This window comes from Physcomitrium patens, chromosome 20 (assembly GCF_059467195.1).
Source record: "Physcomitrium patens ecotype Gransden chromosome 20, ASM5946719v1, whole genome shotgun sequence".
NCBI classification, from domain to species: domain Eukaryota; kingdom Viridiplantae; phylum Streptophyta; class Bryopsida; order Funariales; family Funariaceae; genus Physcomitrium; species Physcomitrium patens.
The window spans coordinates 4,333,882-4,350,691 of NC_143429.1; the positions used below are offsets into that span (position 1 = coordinate 4,333,882).

The 16,810-nt window shown below is 28.6% G+C and overlaps 2 long non-coding RNA genes across 13 annotated transcripts; one reads left to right on the forward strand and one right to left on the reverse strand.

The window, feature by feature from the left end:
• Positions 1 to 2,452: 2,452 nt before the first annotated feature.
• Positions 2,453 to 6,255, reverse strand: LOC149987259 (uncharacterized). The gene is made up of 3 exons (XR_016499131.1): positions 6,087 to 6,255; positions 4,253 to 5,888; positions 2,453 to 3,602 (listed from the first exon to the last, which is right to left on the reverse strand). It is a non-coding gene; the product is annotated as an uncharacterized LOC149987259 (long non-coding RNA).
• Positions 6,256 to 8,592: 2,337 nt separating this feature from the next.
• On the forward strand, positions 8,593 to 11,243 carry LOC149987260 (uncharacterized). Of its 12 annotated transcripts, none has more exons than XR_016499042.1 (5): positions 9,019 to 9,251; positions 9,549 to 9,661; positions 10,095 to 10,257; positions 10,453 to 10,528; positions 10,862 to 11,243. It is a non-coding gene; the product is annotated as an uncharacterized LOC149987260 (long non-coding RNA). The 12 variants fall into 12 exon arrangements; XR_016499044.1 differs by having other exon boundaries at positions 10,095 to 10,190; positions 10,397 to 10,528; XR_016499045.1 differs by having other exon boundaries at positions 10,095 to 10,190; positions 10,397 to 10,528; positions 10,867 to 11,243.
• Positions 11,244 to 16,810: the final 5,567 nt, after the last annotated feature.

Here is a 16,810-nt window from a genome sequence, read left to right on the forward strand (position 1 = left end):
AATAGTGTACAATATTATTGAAGTCGAAATAATTCAGACTTTGTTCTCCTATAGTACCAATTGATGTTGACTTCCTCAATCAAGTATGTACTGCAACTATTGGAGATTCTGTAGCCCTTGATATCATGCAACATGTCAATAATGACAAGTTCAAGGTAGAAAGAGATCTTTTATACTTTGAAGAGTAGTTGTATATTTCAAAGGGACCAACATGACTCCGAGTTCTCCAATCTCAACATGACTTTCTAGCTACAAGCCATTTTGGATTCAATAAGACCTTGGAACTTGTTTCTTGAGATTTTTGGTGGCTCCAAATGTGGAAGGATGTCAAGGATTTTGTCTTTTCTTGTGAAATTTGTTCAGGATGAAAGAACCCTCAGCATCATCCTTATGGTCTTTTTAAGCCATTGCCTATTCTACGTCGGTCATGGTCTTCAGTTTCCATGGACCTTATTACAGACCTGCCGCCATCGAATTCATTTGATAACATCTTTGTTGTGGTAGATCGGCTTACAAAGATGGTATACTTTGTCCCTTGCAAAAAAATATTGTGAAGCAAAGATACTGCAAGGTTCTTCCTTGATGGTGTATATCAACATCATGGTTTATCAGATGATATCGTGTTGGATCGAGGAATCCAATTTATATCAAAGTTTTCAAGATCTCTCTTTGAAATATTGAAAGTAGATATCAAGCTTTCTTCGGCTTTCCATCCTCAAATTGACAGCCAAACGGAATGAATGAATCAAACTTTGGAATAGTATTTATGATGTAGTATCAACTATCAACAAGATGATTGGATTGCATATCTATTCTTAGCCAAGTTTGCATATAATAACATCCTTCATGTGTCAACTAAACAAACACCATTCTTTTCCAACTATGGGTATCATCCAAAGCTTGATTTATTGAATTTGACAACCAATAACAATCCGATAGGTAAAAGATTTGTGAAACAACTATCGAAGCTTCAAACTACATTGAAGCTTCAATTGCAAACTGCTCGAGAAGCTCACAAGTCGTCTACAGATAAATTTTGAAATGAGGCACCTACTTTCAAAATTGGAGATAAAGTATGGCTGCGTCGATGGAATATCAAAACCAAGCAACCATGTCATAAGTTAGACTACTGGAGATTGAGACTATTTGTCATTCAAAAGCAAATCAATCCAGTGGCATATCGTCTGGGATTACCAGCTACTATGAAGGTACATCCAGTCTTTCATGTTTCTTTGTTGGAGCCTTATCAAGAATCATCTTTTTTTGGAAGAGTGCAATGTCCGCTACCTAATATTGAAATTGAGAACCATGAGGAATACGAGGTGGAAAAGGTACTAGATTTATGACAGAAGTGGGAAAAATTGGAGTACTTAGTTTATTGGAGCGGCTATGATATCACTGAGTGCATATGAGAACTAACAAAAAATCTTATCAATGTATCGCAAAAGGTACAGGAGTTTCATGGACGCTATCCTCAGAAACCTAAGTCCTTTTGATGAAAGTTTTTTCAGTGAAGTCCCTTCTCCTTAAAGCCTCTTAATCCTCGGCCTTATAAAAAAAGAAGAGAAGGAACCTCTAAAAGACATAGTTAGAGAATATAAATCTATAATATGAGTCCATTCTTCCATGTTTAGTACTTGTTTTTTTGGTCTGATATGGATAGCTAAGAGATAGATATCATATTAGTCATGTCTTCTCAACCGAGTATCTCACAAAGATAACCTTGAGATGAAGAACTACCTATACCACGAAGACGACGAAGGATATCTAGTAATAGGTCACTAGTGATTGTGTTTGAGGTAGAACCTACCTATGGTGATCTTCTCGAAGGAGTGTTTGCAGGGCATTTTCACAATGAAGACACAGAAGTTCATGCCTGGTCGGAAATCAAAGATGTATGACACTATCGTTGGTTACAAGGACTAATAAACTACTTATCGTACAAACAACAATTGGAGTATATTGTCCACACTAAGCAAAAAAAATTTAACTTCTTACGTTGGTACTGACTCGCAATAGGAGTGCTTCTCTAAGACCTCGAAGCTAAAGGAGAGAGTGATGTCAAGGACATACACTAGGAAGTTGTAGAAGATTCTAGAAGGTTCTAGAGAAGCTTTGTAGTTTGTAGAAGCTACTTGAAAAGTTTTCAAGCTCGTAGATGCTGCTTGAAAAGCTTCCTAGCTTGTGGAAGCTGCTTGAGAAGCTTCCTAGTTTGTAGTATATATAGGAGCCAAGACTGAGGAGATCCTTAGTCTCGACAATACACCTCTTGGAGCTCTAGCTCACTTGTCTAGTGTTGTTCTTGTACTCCTCTTATTAATCTAGTTCTTGTCAATTCTTCTTGAGATTCTTATTTAGATTTCCACTTAGTATTCTAAATTCGTGATATTAGGAGTTACATGGTAATGTTCTATAGGATCTCTAATATATGTTGACTTTGTACGATACATGCTTTAGCTTACAAGGCAAGTTTTTTATGTATAAGCCACAAAATTAGCTTGTTCTTTAGGCTATCAATATGTATGGCACATGGCTAACTTGTTGACTATATTTCTAACCTAAAAAGTCAATTATAGATACCTATAAAATCAAAGTAGCATCTATGAAGCTTCTAAGAAGCTATTATATAGAATATTATAGAATTAACCTATTTTTATTTACTTTTATCTAAACATATAGATAATTATTGGTTTACATGTGTATGTCCATGACATGGTTTTTGTGATAGTTGTGGAATCTAAATTTACATTTCTTTTACATTGTCTCTAAAAAATATTGAGATTACTAGGCAAAAATATCATATAGAAACATGCACATGTCCTTATTATTTTACAATGGATTATGTACATGATGGCAATGAAGAAATAAATGCACCAAAGGCTATAATGAAGAAGATAGTATGAGATAACACATCATTTAAACATATTTTGGTTGTAGTATATATAATTATTAAATTATTTTTTCAAATTTAATAAATGAATTGCTCCTATGTAAAATTCTTGTGTCATTTTATTCTTAATACAAATAAAATAACATGAAATATTTGCATTCAAATATTACAAAATAATTTTAAAGACCATGTAGCAAAGGTTTTTTTTTTTCTCTCAAAATATATATATATATATATATATATATATTTATCTTCCAATATGAAATTTTTATTTTTGAGTTTTTTTTTAAGTAAAAACATAATCTGCCTTATTTATAAGCAACATAACTAATACAATAAATTATATTAGAAATTTGATATTCTGCTTCAGAATCCACGTTCTAATACCTACTGATTATAATTTTAATCTATCACATACACTATTACAGAAATCTTATTAATTATGTACATTTTTAGATACAATTATTTGAATAGTTACAATTATTAAATAAGTAATAATAATAATAATTTAAAAAAATTATAAGTCAAATAAATTATTGCAAAAGTTTCAGTACAATTGTGTCGGATAAAAGTAAAAGGCAACACCTAAATCTGAGAAGAAAAGTCAATTTTATTAATGAAGAATTGTGATTTTTGGGAGTATAATATGAGAATTTGTTCCTTATAATTCATGAATAGCATGTGTATGGCGATCTCAGACACAACCAAAATTCTGTGAAATTTTAAAGAACACTGTGAATACATTTATATCTAATTTATTTTAATCAAAACTTGTGAAATAAAAAATATGAATTTAGCTTTTTAAATCAAAACATAGAACATCTTTCAGAAAAAAAGTAATATTTTACACAAAAGATACAAAAAAATTGTATTTATAAACACCTGAATCAGTGAAGGTGTTTATAAATACAATCAGGTGTTTATAAATAAGAATTTTATCGTAAAGAAGTAAAAACATGGATCTAACTTTTAATAAAAGATTAAAAATTACGTGTTTCTATTCAAAAAAATTAATAAAAATTATATATATATACATATATATATACATACGTTTTTAGTTTATGTAAAAATTAAATTTCAATTTAATTTGAGTGTAAAGAGAGTTTAATATATTTTTGAAAAATATATTAAAAAAACCAATATCAATTAATTAATTAATAATATATCATTAATAAAAAAAATTGGTAAAAAAAACTCTAAATGATAGAAATAAAAACACCAATAACATATATTCAAATATCAAAATAATATTGTCACTATTAAAATCCATTAACTGCTTATGATAATAGATTCTATGTGTTTAATTAATTATTTTTCAAAAACTCTTAAATTGGATTAAACAAATGGAGTATTGTTTCTTACCAGCAAAATTTCATATTTTTTATAGTTTTTGAATCGTTAATAAAACATGACATTATCATCTCTGATAAAATTATAAAAAGTTTATGTATTTTTTATTATGCTATGTTTTCATTGGCTGCTGTTAAAATCTGTACTTCAATCCAATAAAATAACATAAATCATTTAAAGTTCTATGTATAATATCAAGCAGAATTTTTCTAAAAATTGTCATTTCATGTTTTACATACTTATAATTGTGCATTTTTATTTTGTTTTGTTTTTTCTAAATCCAGAAACATCATTTTTTTTTCCCTTAAAATTCACCTCACAAGTGAAACAAGCCTTATTTTTTATTGATATCTTCTCCATACCTCTGTTAATCAACTCAATTTATCAGTCTTCAAAACATTAAGTACCTTCACTTGAAATTCCAAATATCAATTCGTTTCTTTTGTCTATTGTTTACTCTTATTTTATCTCCACCTCAGAGATTTAAACAAAATACATCAGTGCCAAGTACTTATAACATAAGATGACCCCATACAACCCATAGATGATATATTGTAAGCACCCGGACCAGGACTAGGAACAAAGTTTTTATTTTGCTTGGGTTTGTGGCCACGAGAGGCCATAGAATAAGCGGGACCCACTTTGATATGGTAAGTGTCAATATTGTAAGAACCAGGGCCGGGAGTTTGACTCACTCGCGGAGGAGAGCGATATCCAAAACCACTTGTTCTTTTAACACGGTCATTGGAATTCACCACTTTAGATTTCATAGCATAAACTGGTCCATGGTTGTTCTTTTTCAAACATCCTTGAATGTTATATGCTCCAGGTCCCGGACTTGAAGCCACACAAGTATTGCTCTTATACTTTCCACCCATTGAAAACGATGGAGCCGAAGCTCTTGTGGACAATGCATTATCAATGTTGTATGATCCCGGACCAGGTATTGATAACATAGAGTGATGAGATTTGGGTGATAAAGTCCATTTTTTGTTGTGTGATTCAGCCATTGAGTAGGAATTCTACTGAGGGATTAAGCTAATGAATGAATAGCATTCATTACATTTCAATATTAATTCATGATATGAAGTTTCCTTTTGGATCATAAACCCACTGAATGCATCATTGTTGAAATCAATATTAATTATTCATATTTTTTTTCCAATTTTTAAAACAAATTTTGGGTAATGTGATTTGAAGCAATAGAAAAAGTGTTTTTCTTACTGTTAATAACATTTTTTAAAATAATAATAATGAATCAAAATTCTCAATTGAAATTCCGCATTGCAACAATAAAATGAATGAGTCTTTGTTATATTGCATGCATTTTTTAGGAATAGTTTCTAACATTAATTGCTATAATTTTAGTCCCATGCATGCATCAAGTCATTTATTAGATTCCTTTATATAATTTTGCTTGCTTCTTTCCTTTTGTTGAATTTGATCTTCTGATTCTTATTATACTTTTGATAAAGCTACAACTTCATTTTTTTGAAATTTTTCATTCAAAATTTGTGTACATATAATAGTGTACTCAAATAAGACATCACTTCAAGATAAGACAACAGCAATATTATCTTTTGTAATAATTTTGGAAAGTCAAAAACATCAATGATTTGTTGTTACTGTTTTAGCTTGTATCTAAATTCTGCATCAGAGTAGAAAATTTGCCACATATCAATACTAATTTGAGATCTTTAAACAAATAATATATATATATATATATATATATATATTTATTTATTTATTTTCAATATTATTTATTTGATATGTAAATGTATTTTCAAAATAGTTGAGTTGTTATAATTCTTCTGATTTCAATATTAGTTTGTAAGTTTATGCATACAAGACTTGTTTCAAAGGATAGACACAAAACAGGTCATGTCTTTTTGTTTCATTTTGTAAAAAATGTAAATTATTATCCTTATAAAAAATATTAAAATCATGGCATGTAAGTTATTATCAATTAGGTTTTGTTCTAAGCTCATTGTATTCATATGCTAAACTGTAATTTAACAAACCAAGAGTTTTATGCTTTTCAGATTTTTTTCAATAAGTAACTTGTTTTGATTCTAAATTTGTAAAATAGTAGTAGCACACAAACTAAATAAAAATTAACACATATTTTGGTATTTTTTGAAAAACGTTAAACATTTTCTTCTTAAACAGAATCAAACTGTCACCATCAACTCTTAAAATTTTGTGCATTAAGATGAATAACGTTATGAATTGCTTTTCTAACAAAAACTGATCAAGACAATATCAAGACAAAAACTTAAAATGATCAAGAAGTAATTTTTGTGAAAAAATATAAAATAAAATAAATTTATTTTTAAAGCTCTTAACGAAACCATGCTGTCTCCATATGTTGTATTTTGCACTAAAATTTTAAAAAATCATTGTCATTTGATTTGCATTTTCAAACAAGTTTTGTTTTATTTTATAAGGGTAATATTATTCACATCATTTTTAATATATATATATATATATATATATATATGTTCATGAATTCTTTTCTATTATTTTCTAAGAATAATAAACTAACAATATTTAAGTAGTGATTATTTTTCATTTAGTGATATTTTACAACCATCTTAAAGGGCTTCCTAATAACAATTTAACATGAACCTTTGAAATGATATCATTCTTAATTGGAACCTTGATTTTACTTCCAGATGGATAGCTTAAATTCCAATGATTATGACATACCCAGTTATTCAATTAAATAATAATTATCTCTTCACACGTTTTAGAATATTGAGCTACATAAAAATACAAAGTTATATGTTTTAAAATATTCTATGTAAGAAATCCTATCTAGAATTTAAAAACTAAAAAGAAAGAATTGTCATAACATATGTTGTTGATTTAAGTTTTTATATAATCAATTGCATTTTTTTATATTATTATTATATGCCTTCAGTAAGATAATATAAAATAAAAATAAAAAATAATATTAAAATATATTAAAATTACAAGAAGATAATTTTGGTTTTGTTTTTCTTAAATCTACAAATGTTTAAAGATACATATGTGTACATATTTAATCAACTCAAGTAAATCTTAAATCAACCCATCTTTGTTCTTATTGTCTTATATGACATCATATATTCTCCACCAATCCAAAGATCATCTTCTTTGACTTATTCCTTGATTGAGAAGATAGAATGTTGAAGTAGAGTGAATAAGTAAAGTGGACAGGACTAGATATAGGAAATCAAGAGTGAAGGAAGGTTGGTTTAAGATTTTCTTAAATCAATTTAATATTCTTCTTTATATATTTATAATTATCAAACACAAATAAAATATATAATATTATAATTACTTACAATAATTATTATGTTGAAACTATAAATAAGAAAATAAATATAGTATATGATATTAATAGTAGTTATCATAATTTATTGAAATATTAATTCTACAGATTAGAAAATTTAAAAAAAAATTAAAAATCAAGGCCAATAATTATTTTTTGTAATTTTATTTTATTATTTTAGCATTTATTTATTTTTTTTAAATTTTTTAAAATTAAATTTTTATTTATATTTTTATCTCTTAAATTATGATTATAAATCCTTATCTGTGCATGTGTAATTTTTTTTATTAATTTAACTATTTTTGAAATAGTAGTAATAAAATAATTTTATATATTTCATGACATTGTATTGTTTATGTTGAGATTTATTATTATATTATATTATTATAAATTTATAACTTTTTTTATTATATGTTAGTCTCAATGCAAAGACCTGCACTTCTATACATACATTCATATAACCTTAATGTAAAACACCAATATATTTGATCCTCAAAGTAAACAAAATATTTCTTAAATAGTTTTAATAACTTTAATTGGAACATATTTTATTTTTAATATATAACTTATTTTATATATATATATATATATATATATAGATTTATATACTTAATTACTAGAAAAAATCTATTTAGCTATTGAATTATTTGTTGCTATTAAAACAATGGTTTTAGATTTTTAAAATAAATTATTTGAGCAATGTTCGTATTGTAAGCTTAATATCTATATGAACAATGTTTGTATTGTAAGCACCAAGAATACAAAAAACATATAGAAAATTGGAAACATTGATTTAATATAATGTTTAGAATTGATTCTATACAATACCAATCACAGATTTTAATTGATGCTAACAACCTTAATTTATTAGAGATTTTTGTGGACAAATAATTAGATAAATACCATATTTTTATATAAGAATATATATATATATATATATATATAGTATTTATCCCATTAATTAATACAATCTATCATAAATATATATATATATATATATATATATATTAATCATCAAAGTTTATTAATTATTAGAAGTGGCATATTAAAAGCATGATCATCCTTGCCAAGGATATAAATCATCTTTTGTTTACTTCCTTTATAGCAACAATGTGGCTATGCCAATTTTACATACAACCACATGGTCTTTATTGATTATCTCTATTAATTGGTAAAAGTTAATAAAAACCAATTAGTTATTAAAAATTATTAATGCACCACAAAAGAGAATCAATTCTCAAAAAATTTATTAATTATTAAAAAATATTAATTTATAAAAATTAAGGATTGGAAGAATACTATATCTATTATATAAGGTACACACCATAGGTATATGATAAAGAGACAAAAATTGATTATGATTGACAATTGAGAGGAGACAAAAATTAGTTGTGATTGTTTGTTGAGAAGAAACTTTGATAACCCAAGGAATGCAAAGTGGTTGGGTAAATGCTTAACCAATAGAGATCACTATTAGGGTTTTGCTTGTGGTTGTATTGGCTTCTAAGGGCGTGGATTAAGGCTATTTATACAAAAGAAGTGATGGAAATTCTTATGCATTGTGGTAAAATATTGGATGTACATAGAGTAAGATTGTGGTTGTATTGGCTTCTAAGGGCATGAATTAAGGCTATCAATACAAAAGAAGTGATGGAAACTCTTATGCATTGCAGTGAAATATTGCATGTACATAGAGTAAGATTCAAGTGATTGGTTATTCTATTGAATTCTATTGATATTGTTATTGCATAGATGTTGATGTCCTAAAACAATTCAAATGCCATTTCATGTATTGTAGCTTTCTGTTAAATTAGACCACTTTATTATTCTTAGTTGTTATATAGTTACTTTGTAATTAATAGTCGTGTGTCCTATCTTTAAACATTACATCATCCTAAATACTTCAATTATTGGTGATTTTTAAGGTTACATGCAATTTAATTTGTTGTTTGCACTCCTATTGATTAGTGACATGTAATTTCCCATGTATAGGTTTTGAAGTGGACTATGTAGCAACGATGATACTGGAATGACTTCGATTTGAATACAAAATGGCCAACGTGCTGCTTACCAATGGAAACCTTTTACATGCCACATTGATTGAGGTTTCCTTACATGTGTAGAATTTGAGGCCATTGAGTTTTCTAATAGCTGCTTGATACATTTTGAAGCAGGGAAAAATAAACAAGGGCACCAAGATGGTGAAGCGTAGCAAAAATGAGGAGTTTATTTCCATTATTATGGTCTTTTGAGAATTTTTGCAAGAGATCTCATAGCCATGACAGACAGTAGCTAATTGATAGGATAGATAGGGTAGTCTAACTAATAAAAGTTTGGTAATAGAAAAGGGTATGCTCAAGTTTCTAGAATTCCTAACGTACTTCTTAATTTTTCCAAAATGTGTATGTCGGTAAATGAGTCACAATTTCAACAAGTTTCATAGTATTTGCATGCTTTATCAAGTATTGTGGATGTTGTTGTTGGAGGTATCTGCCGTGTTTGAATTACGTAGGATTTTGACATAAGTTTTTGTGGCAGGTTGCGAAGCGAAAAGCAGGACTGCTTGATGAGGAAGATGATGTTGAACTTGCTGAAGCTTTGAAAAAGGCTACTGACCTTGAAACAGAAAAGAAAGTAAAGAATCTTTCTCCGAACGGCGTCATTCTTTTGATACATTTGCTCCAATTGACGAAGTATATATGTAAATACACCAATGGCACGAAGTCTTTTCGAGAGAGAGTCGTAAATGTGTGTGTGCGTAAGCACAAGTGTATGTAAGCTTCTCTGTGGATCTGAAGGCTGGAATCGTTAAACTTTGTGCATTTGACGATGCTGGACAGGTCTCCAAAGTTGGTTGTTGAAGTTCTAATTCACTAGGATTGAATGGTGCTTACAGAAGAATTTTTAATAAATGTTCGCAAGAGCACTAATGTCTTCGGAGCAATTTTTTTTAAAAATCGAGCTGATTTAGGGTGGGTTTTCTTAGCTTTTTGTATGAGTTTTTCTATCGCTTGATTTTTAGTGTGAATTTGAAGTGATACAAATTTACTTCCCATACAGACGAAATTGATTATGTCGGGATCGAATGTTGTCTTTTTAGTACGGATGACATGACGAGGTTGTTTTTTTTTTACTGACTAGCAACACACATGTTTGCATGAAAAGGTGAAAGCCAAAGAGCAGCGTATTTTGCTAGCTTAGATGAGGGGGAATTCATAGAATTGTTCTAGGTCAGTGATGTAGGAGGCAATATACCCCGCAAGTGACATTGGGAGAACATAACGGTTGTGCTGTGCCGTTATAAGACTAGGGAAAGGCATCGCGGCTGTGGTGCATCACTGAAGCATCACTCCAACTAAACAACTTATTCTAGCCTTCGAGCTTTGAGCGCACAAGGGACAACGAGAGAGCAACAGAGAGACTAAGATTACAAGCATTTTCTCAAGAGCGACACCGATCCATTGCGAAGGCGGAGAGAGACAGAGCTTTTGTTACCGACATCGGGGTGGTTATGGCGTGAATTGATTTGAATTAATTCTTCACTGCAGTGGACTACAACGATGAGAATTCATGGAGCTTGGAGGTTTCATAAATTACAAGTGAGAAAAAATAAAATAAAAAATTCAGGAAAGGTACAGCATTTGGTGTTTGTTAGTTTCTTATTCATTCTTTTAGATATAAATTTATCGGACAGAGAACTTTTTCCACAAACATTTGATAAATTCTGTGCATTACATTACATTTAGCAGATTCTATTGTTGTTAAATTTATTATCATCATTTAATTTTTCAATATACATTATTTGTGTGTGTGCATGCATATTTTAACTATTTTTGCAAGTTATCAATAGATTCAAATTAAATAATTTCAAAAATAAATAAATGTTCAGTCATAATTTAGTGACTACAACTTCTGATAATATAATGGACTTTTATTTTTAATGTTTTATGTTTTTTTATTTTTTATTTTTAATGAGTACCTATATCATGTACATCTCAAACCAAAATATAAGTATTTAATGTAATTTATGTATCAGATTGTGTATCTTAAAATTATAATTATAATTTTAAATACTTTAATAAAAGTGTATCTTCTATTAATAAAATCCAAACATTCAGATTTTTTCGAATTAAAATTTAAAAATAAAATAAAATAAAATGATTGAAAGAAAATTTCAAAAAATAATTTGATTTTATTTGACTTCTAAATGACTTTTATAATATAAATTTATAGGTCAGAGCATGCTTATAACTACAAACTCATTTGTGCACTTTACACCTTAAACTCATTTGTGCACATTTTTAAGTTATTAAAAATAAAGATGATATAAGTTTATGATTTTATGTGTATACATATACATATACACAATAATTTTTAATTTTGTATTACAATTACATGATTAAGAAAGATCAAAAAAATTGACCACTGTATTTATGTGTTCAATTGTACAAACAGTCAATTTGCAAATAATATTTTGATTTTAAATAAATATTAAGAAGTATATGTTTATTTTATTTGATTTTTTATGAGTAATTTGTAGTTTAATATTATTATTTAAAAAAAAAATACATCAAGATTAATATTTTAAATTAAAATGAAATATGATATTTTAATCATCAAATTCACAATATGCTTTTTAAAGATTAACAACATGTATAATAGTTACATATAATATTAATTACTAGAATTATTTTAATATTCTATAAATTAAATATAATTTTTAATATGTATATATTCTTTTCTTAAATAATTAATTAAGATAATTTACATTGTAAAAGAATACATATACACATGATTTGGATTTTTGATAAAAAGTTTCAATACACATGTAAATTATTAATAATAGATTGAAATCAAGTAACAAATAATGAAGAATTTCCAACTTCTCTCACAATTTTCTATGAATTTTTCAAAGTAACAATCCAATCTTATTTGGCCCAATAATTAATTTTTTCATCTTGAATAATTAAGAATATTGCCTCTCAAGCTCCTTCAAAAGCTCCGTAGCTTGTAAATTCTTATTAAGCTACTCAATCCATTCCAAAAATAATTTATAGGTAACTCAATCAATCTTGATTTATTAGTAATCCAATCAATCTTGATTTATTGGTAATCCAATCAATATCATATAATTACTACTTATATCATATTACATGTTGTCTTATTAGAGAATGCACGAAGCTCCTAGCTCTAGAAGATGGAATTATATTTTATTAGTATTTAAGAAATCTTAATAGGTTTCATCTATATAAAAAGAATTCAATTCGAATTTCAATTCAAAAGTGCTTAAAGCCAATACAAAGTGCTCAAAAATACTCTTTTCAATAACCTCAACTATATACAAACTCTAATTATTTTATTACTTTCATAATTAGGTAATTTCAATTTCTCTTTGTAAGCCTTAATCCTAGTCACTAAACTTCAACAAGTTGTAACTCGTAATTTGACCATCCACTCAATGCAAATTTTTGCATACAAATGCCACTATAAGTCTTTTACATGCTTATGAAAAAATGTCCAAAAAACTGTACTAATGTCACTTGGCCATGAGCTCAAAAGTAGATATAGATGTTTCAATAGCAATTTCTCTTTCTCTAATTATTAACTTTAGTTCAAAATTAAAATGTAGCTTTATCATCAAGTCTTCTAAAACTACACCAAATTTTACCTTATTTTAACTAATAGATCTTCAAACATCATAGAAACCCTATTCAAGTCCAAACTGCCAACCTTTGATATTTTTTTATATCAAAAATCAAATATCTCCTAATCACATTGTTAAATTAATATCATATTTTATGCAAATTTAGTAAACATAATCAACCAAATACTACCAAATTTTGAATTATAGATATGATACTAATTTCAAAAACTAGCTAAGAGTGCTAGTCCTAATTATATTGCATAAATCCAAAGTCACCAATACAAACTTTGACTTTAAACAACAATTACAAAGTCATCTCAAATCCTATAAAAATATTAAGAATATGAATCTCAAAAAAAATTCTGAATATACTCTTGTGATACTAAAAAGAATTAGAAAATCATTCAAAGATTATATATTATTGAATTAGAATGGCTATTGTCAAAAACAAGAAAGCTAGAAAGTCTTGAAACAAAGGGGTTGACAAGAATGAAGAAGGATCCACTCTTACCTCTATATATACTCTTAACTAGGAGCTATGTGGTGATATCCTATAGGACCTAAAAAACATATTGACTTTATAAGACACGTATCTTAACTTGCAAGGCAAGTTTTTTTATATGTATGCCACAAAGTTAGCTTGTTCTATAAGCTATGTGATTAACTTATTAATCAAGTTTCTAACCTATCAATCAACTAGAAACACATGTTAAGTCAAAGTAGTGTGTATAAAGCTTCTAGGAAGCTTTTTTAGAAGATATTATGAAATTAACTTATTTTTATCTACTTTTAATTAATCATATAGGTATTTATTACAATATATATGTATATTTGTGACATTGCCTCCTTTCTAAGGATGAATTCTATAAGGAGTGGTCTTCATATGTTGAGAAAATCTAAGATGTGGCAAATTATATTTATCACATATTCTAATCTTTGTTCTCTTCAAAGATGGTTGATAGGTCTTCTTAGTCATTGATAGTATCCCATACTAAGGCAACAAGATCGCCATGTTATTTGATCATTATTAAGGCGTTTGTAACTTCTTTCAAATAAAATATTTGAAACACTATCAAAAGTTGTTTCTACCTCTAATAAAATCACAAAACATTGGAAGTCTCTTCCAAGGTTGTGATATCAAATATGTTGTATCTTGCCATCTATTTGAGGAAGGACATGTGAAATATGAGGAAGATTTTCATAGACTCCAATAGACATAATCAATAAGCAATAAGATTGACTTATTCACTAATAGATAAAGGTCTAAGCTTACAATAGTCCAACTTATCATAAGGACAAGTAGTTTGAATATTGCATTGAAGTAATCATACCTTGTCACCTACATTAAATTATACTTGTTCTTTACAATAAGCATCTGTATTACTCTTATGTTGTTCTTGATCTCCTTCTAATTATGCCTTCATTGTTGCATGTACCTTTGACAAATGATTTGCCAAAACTTTTGCCGCAAGATTATCAACTTTTGAAAAGTCAAAAATATCAAGTCATAGATGATAACCATAATTGGCAAAAAAATATGTTTGTTGAGTAGAAGAATGTACCAAATTAAAATATACAAATTCTACTAATAATAAAAGAGTTGTTCAATTATCTTGATAATAATTGATGATACACTTCAAGTATTGCTCTAAAACTTAATTCATCCATTCTATTTGTCCATCAATTTGAAGATGAAAAGTCAAAGAAAGTTTTATATCCACCTTTAAAATCTTGAAAAGAGTTCTCCAAAATCTTAATATAAATTGAGTCCTCCTATCGAATATAATACCTTTAGGCAATCTATGATAGCAATTGTAAACAAAAAGCTTAGCGTTTTCTTCACCTGTAATAGATTTTGTACATAATAAAAAATATGCTATTTTGATAAAACAATCTACTACTATGAATATACAGTGACAAACAAAACCGAGTACAAAATCTGAAGTGCCAACTTTCAAGAGCAATTACAGAAATTTTAATGATTGCTTTATAAATCTGAAAGTTACATGGAATAATACACACAATCTTGTACACATGTACAAAGTTACACATCAAATTGATAACTAAACATCCTTCTACAAAGTCAAATAAACAACTATGTCTTGTACTCAGTATTGTTCAAAGAAAATCTTCAAACTTCAATATTTAGTCCAATAATCTTTTGCTTCTAAAACAGCTGAAATCCTTCTTGGCATACTTTTGTATAGTTTATCACAATCTTTTGCATCAAAACTAGGATAAATACTACAAACATTCTCCCATAATTCTTGAACACCTCTTGGCCTTGGAGTGACTTGGCTTAAACGCTGTTTGAGAAGGGCCCAAAAATGTTCCATTGGATTCAAATTTGGAGATTGAGCTGGCCATCGAAGGAGCTGAAATGGCTGTGAAGAGAGCCAAAATTGAACACTTTTTGCCATATGTTTGGGATCATTATCATGTTGAAAAACCACCTTAGTAGGATCTAAGTTATAATTCTGTGTGGTACTTTACAAGTAGGTTTCTAAAATTTTTTTGTACAAGTGTTGCTCCATTCTACCTTCAATTTGATACCAAGCACCCGGTCCAAAAGCAGTCATACAATCCCAAATCATAATTGAACCACCACCATGTTTGACAGTTTGACTAACATGTTTAGGTCCAAGTCGTTCTCCTTCTCTCAACCAACACCAAGACCTACCATTTGAGTTGATTAGGTTAATCTTTGTCTCATCATTGAAAATAACTCGTCTCTAATCATCAACGGTCCAATTTTTGTATTTATGAGCAAAACTTAACCTTACAAAAACATGTCTTTTGGCAAGTAGAGGCTTCTTTTGTTGCATACAAGCACCCAAACCAGCTTCTCTCAAACCACGCTTTAAGGTGATGTCTGAGAAGTGTTTACCTGTTTTTTCTTGAAGTTATTTTGCAGCTGCACTTGTCATTTTGAGACAACGAGCAGTGACAAGGTGCACCCCAAGTCGCTTCTCTTGGTCTCCTAAAACCTTTGGACGTCTTCTTCTTTTCTTTTCTATTTCACCACTAATCTCCCTCCTCAGATGAACTACTAAAGACTAACTCATTCCAAGTGAGTCTGCAACTTTTCTTGTAGAAACACCACTCTTAAGCTGCACCAATGCTTGGCGCTTCAATGATTCACACAACCGAGGCATAGAGATACAATTGACAAATCAACTTTCACTATAGATAGTACACAACAAGAGCAACACAACAAACAAAAAAAGCCCTCAAATCTTGCAAAAAGGAGTGTATATTGAAATTTTGAAATTCAGCAAGAAGAAGCAACCACGTCTCTGTGCTTCTACAACACTTTTCTCATAAACCCTACCTCAAATGTCTCAAGGACAAAGACTCGATGAGGGAAAATATATACAAAAAGGCTATCTCGATATAATAAGTCAAAATATAAACAAGTAGGTATATTAAAAGGAAACTGGAATGGCTATTGCCACAAGATAAGAAACTAAAGACTCTTGAATCTGGACTAGAAGCAAGAAAGGAGTTGACAAGAGTGAAGAAGCCTTCACTCTTGTCTCTATATATACTATCTAACTAGGGGCTACGTGGCGACGTTCTATAGGACCTCCAATATGTGTTGACTTTGTAG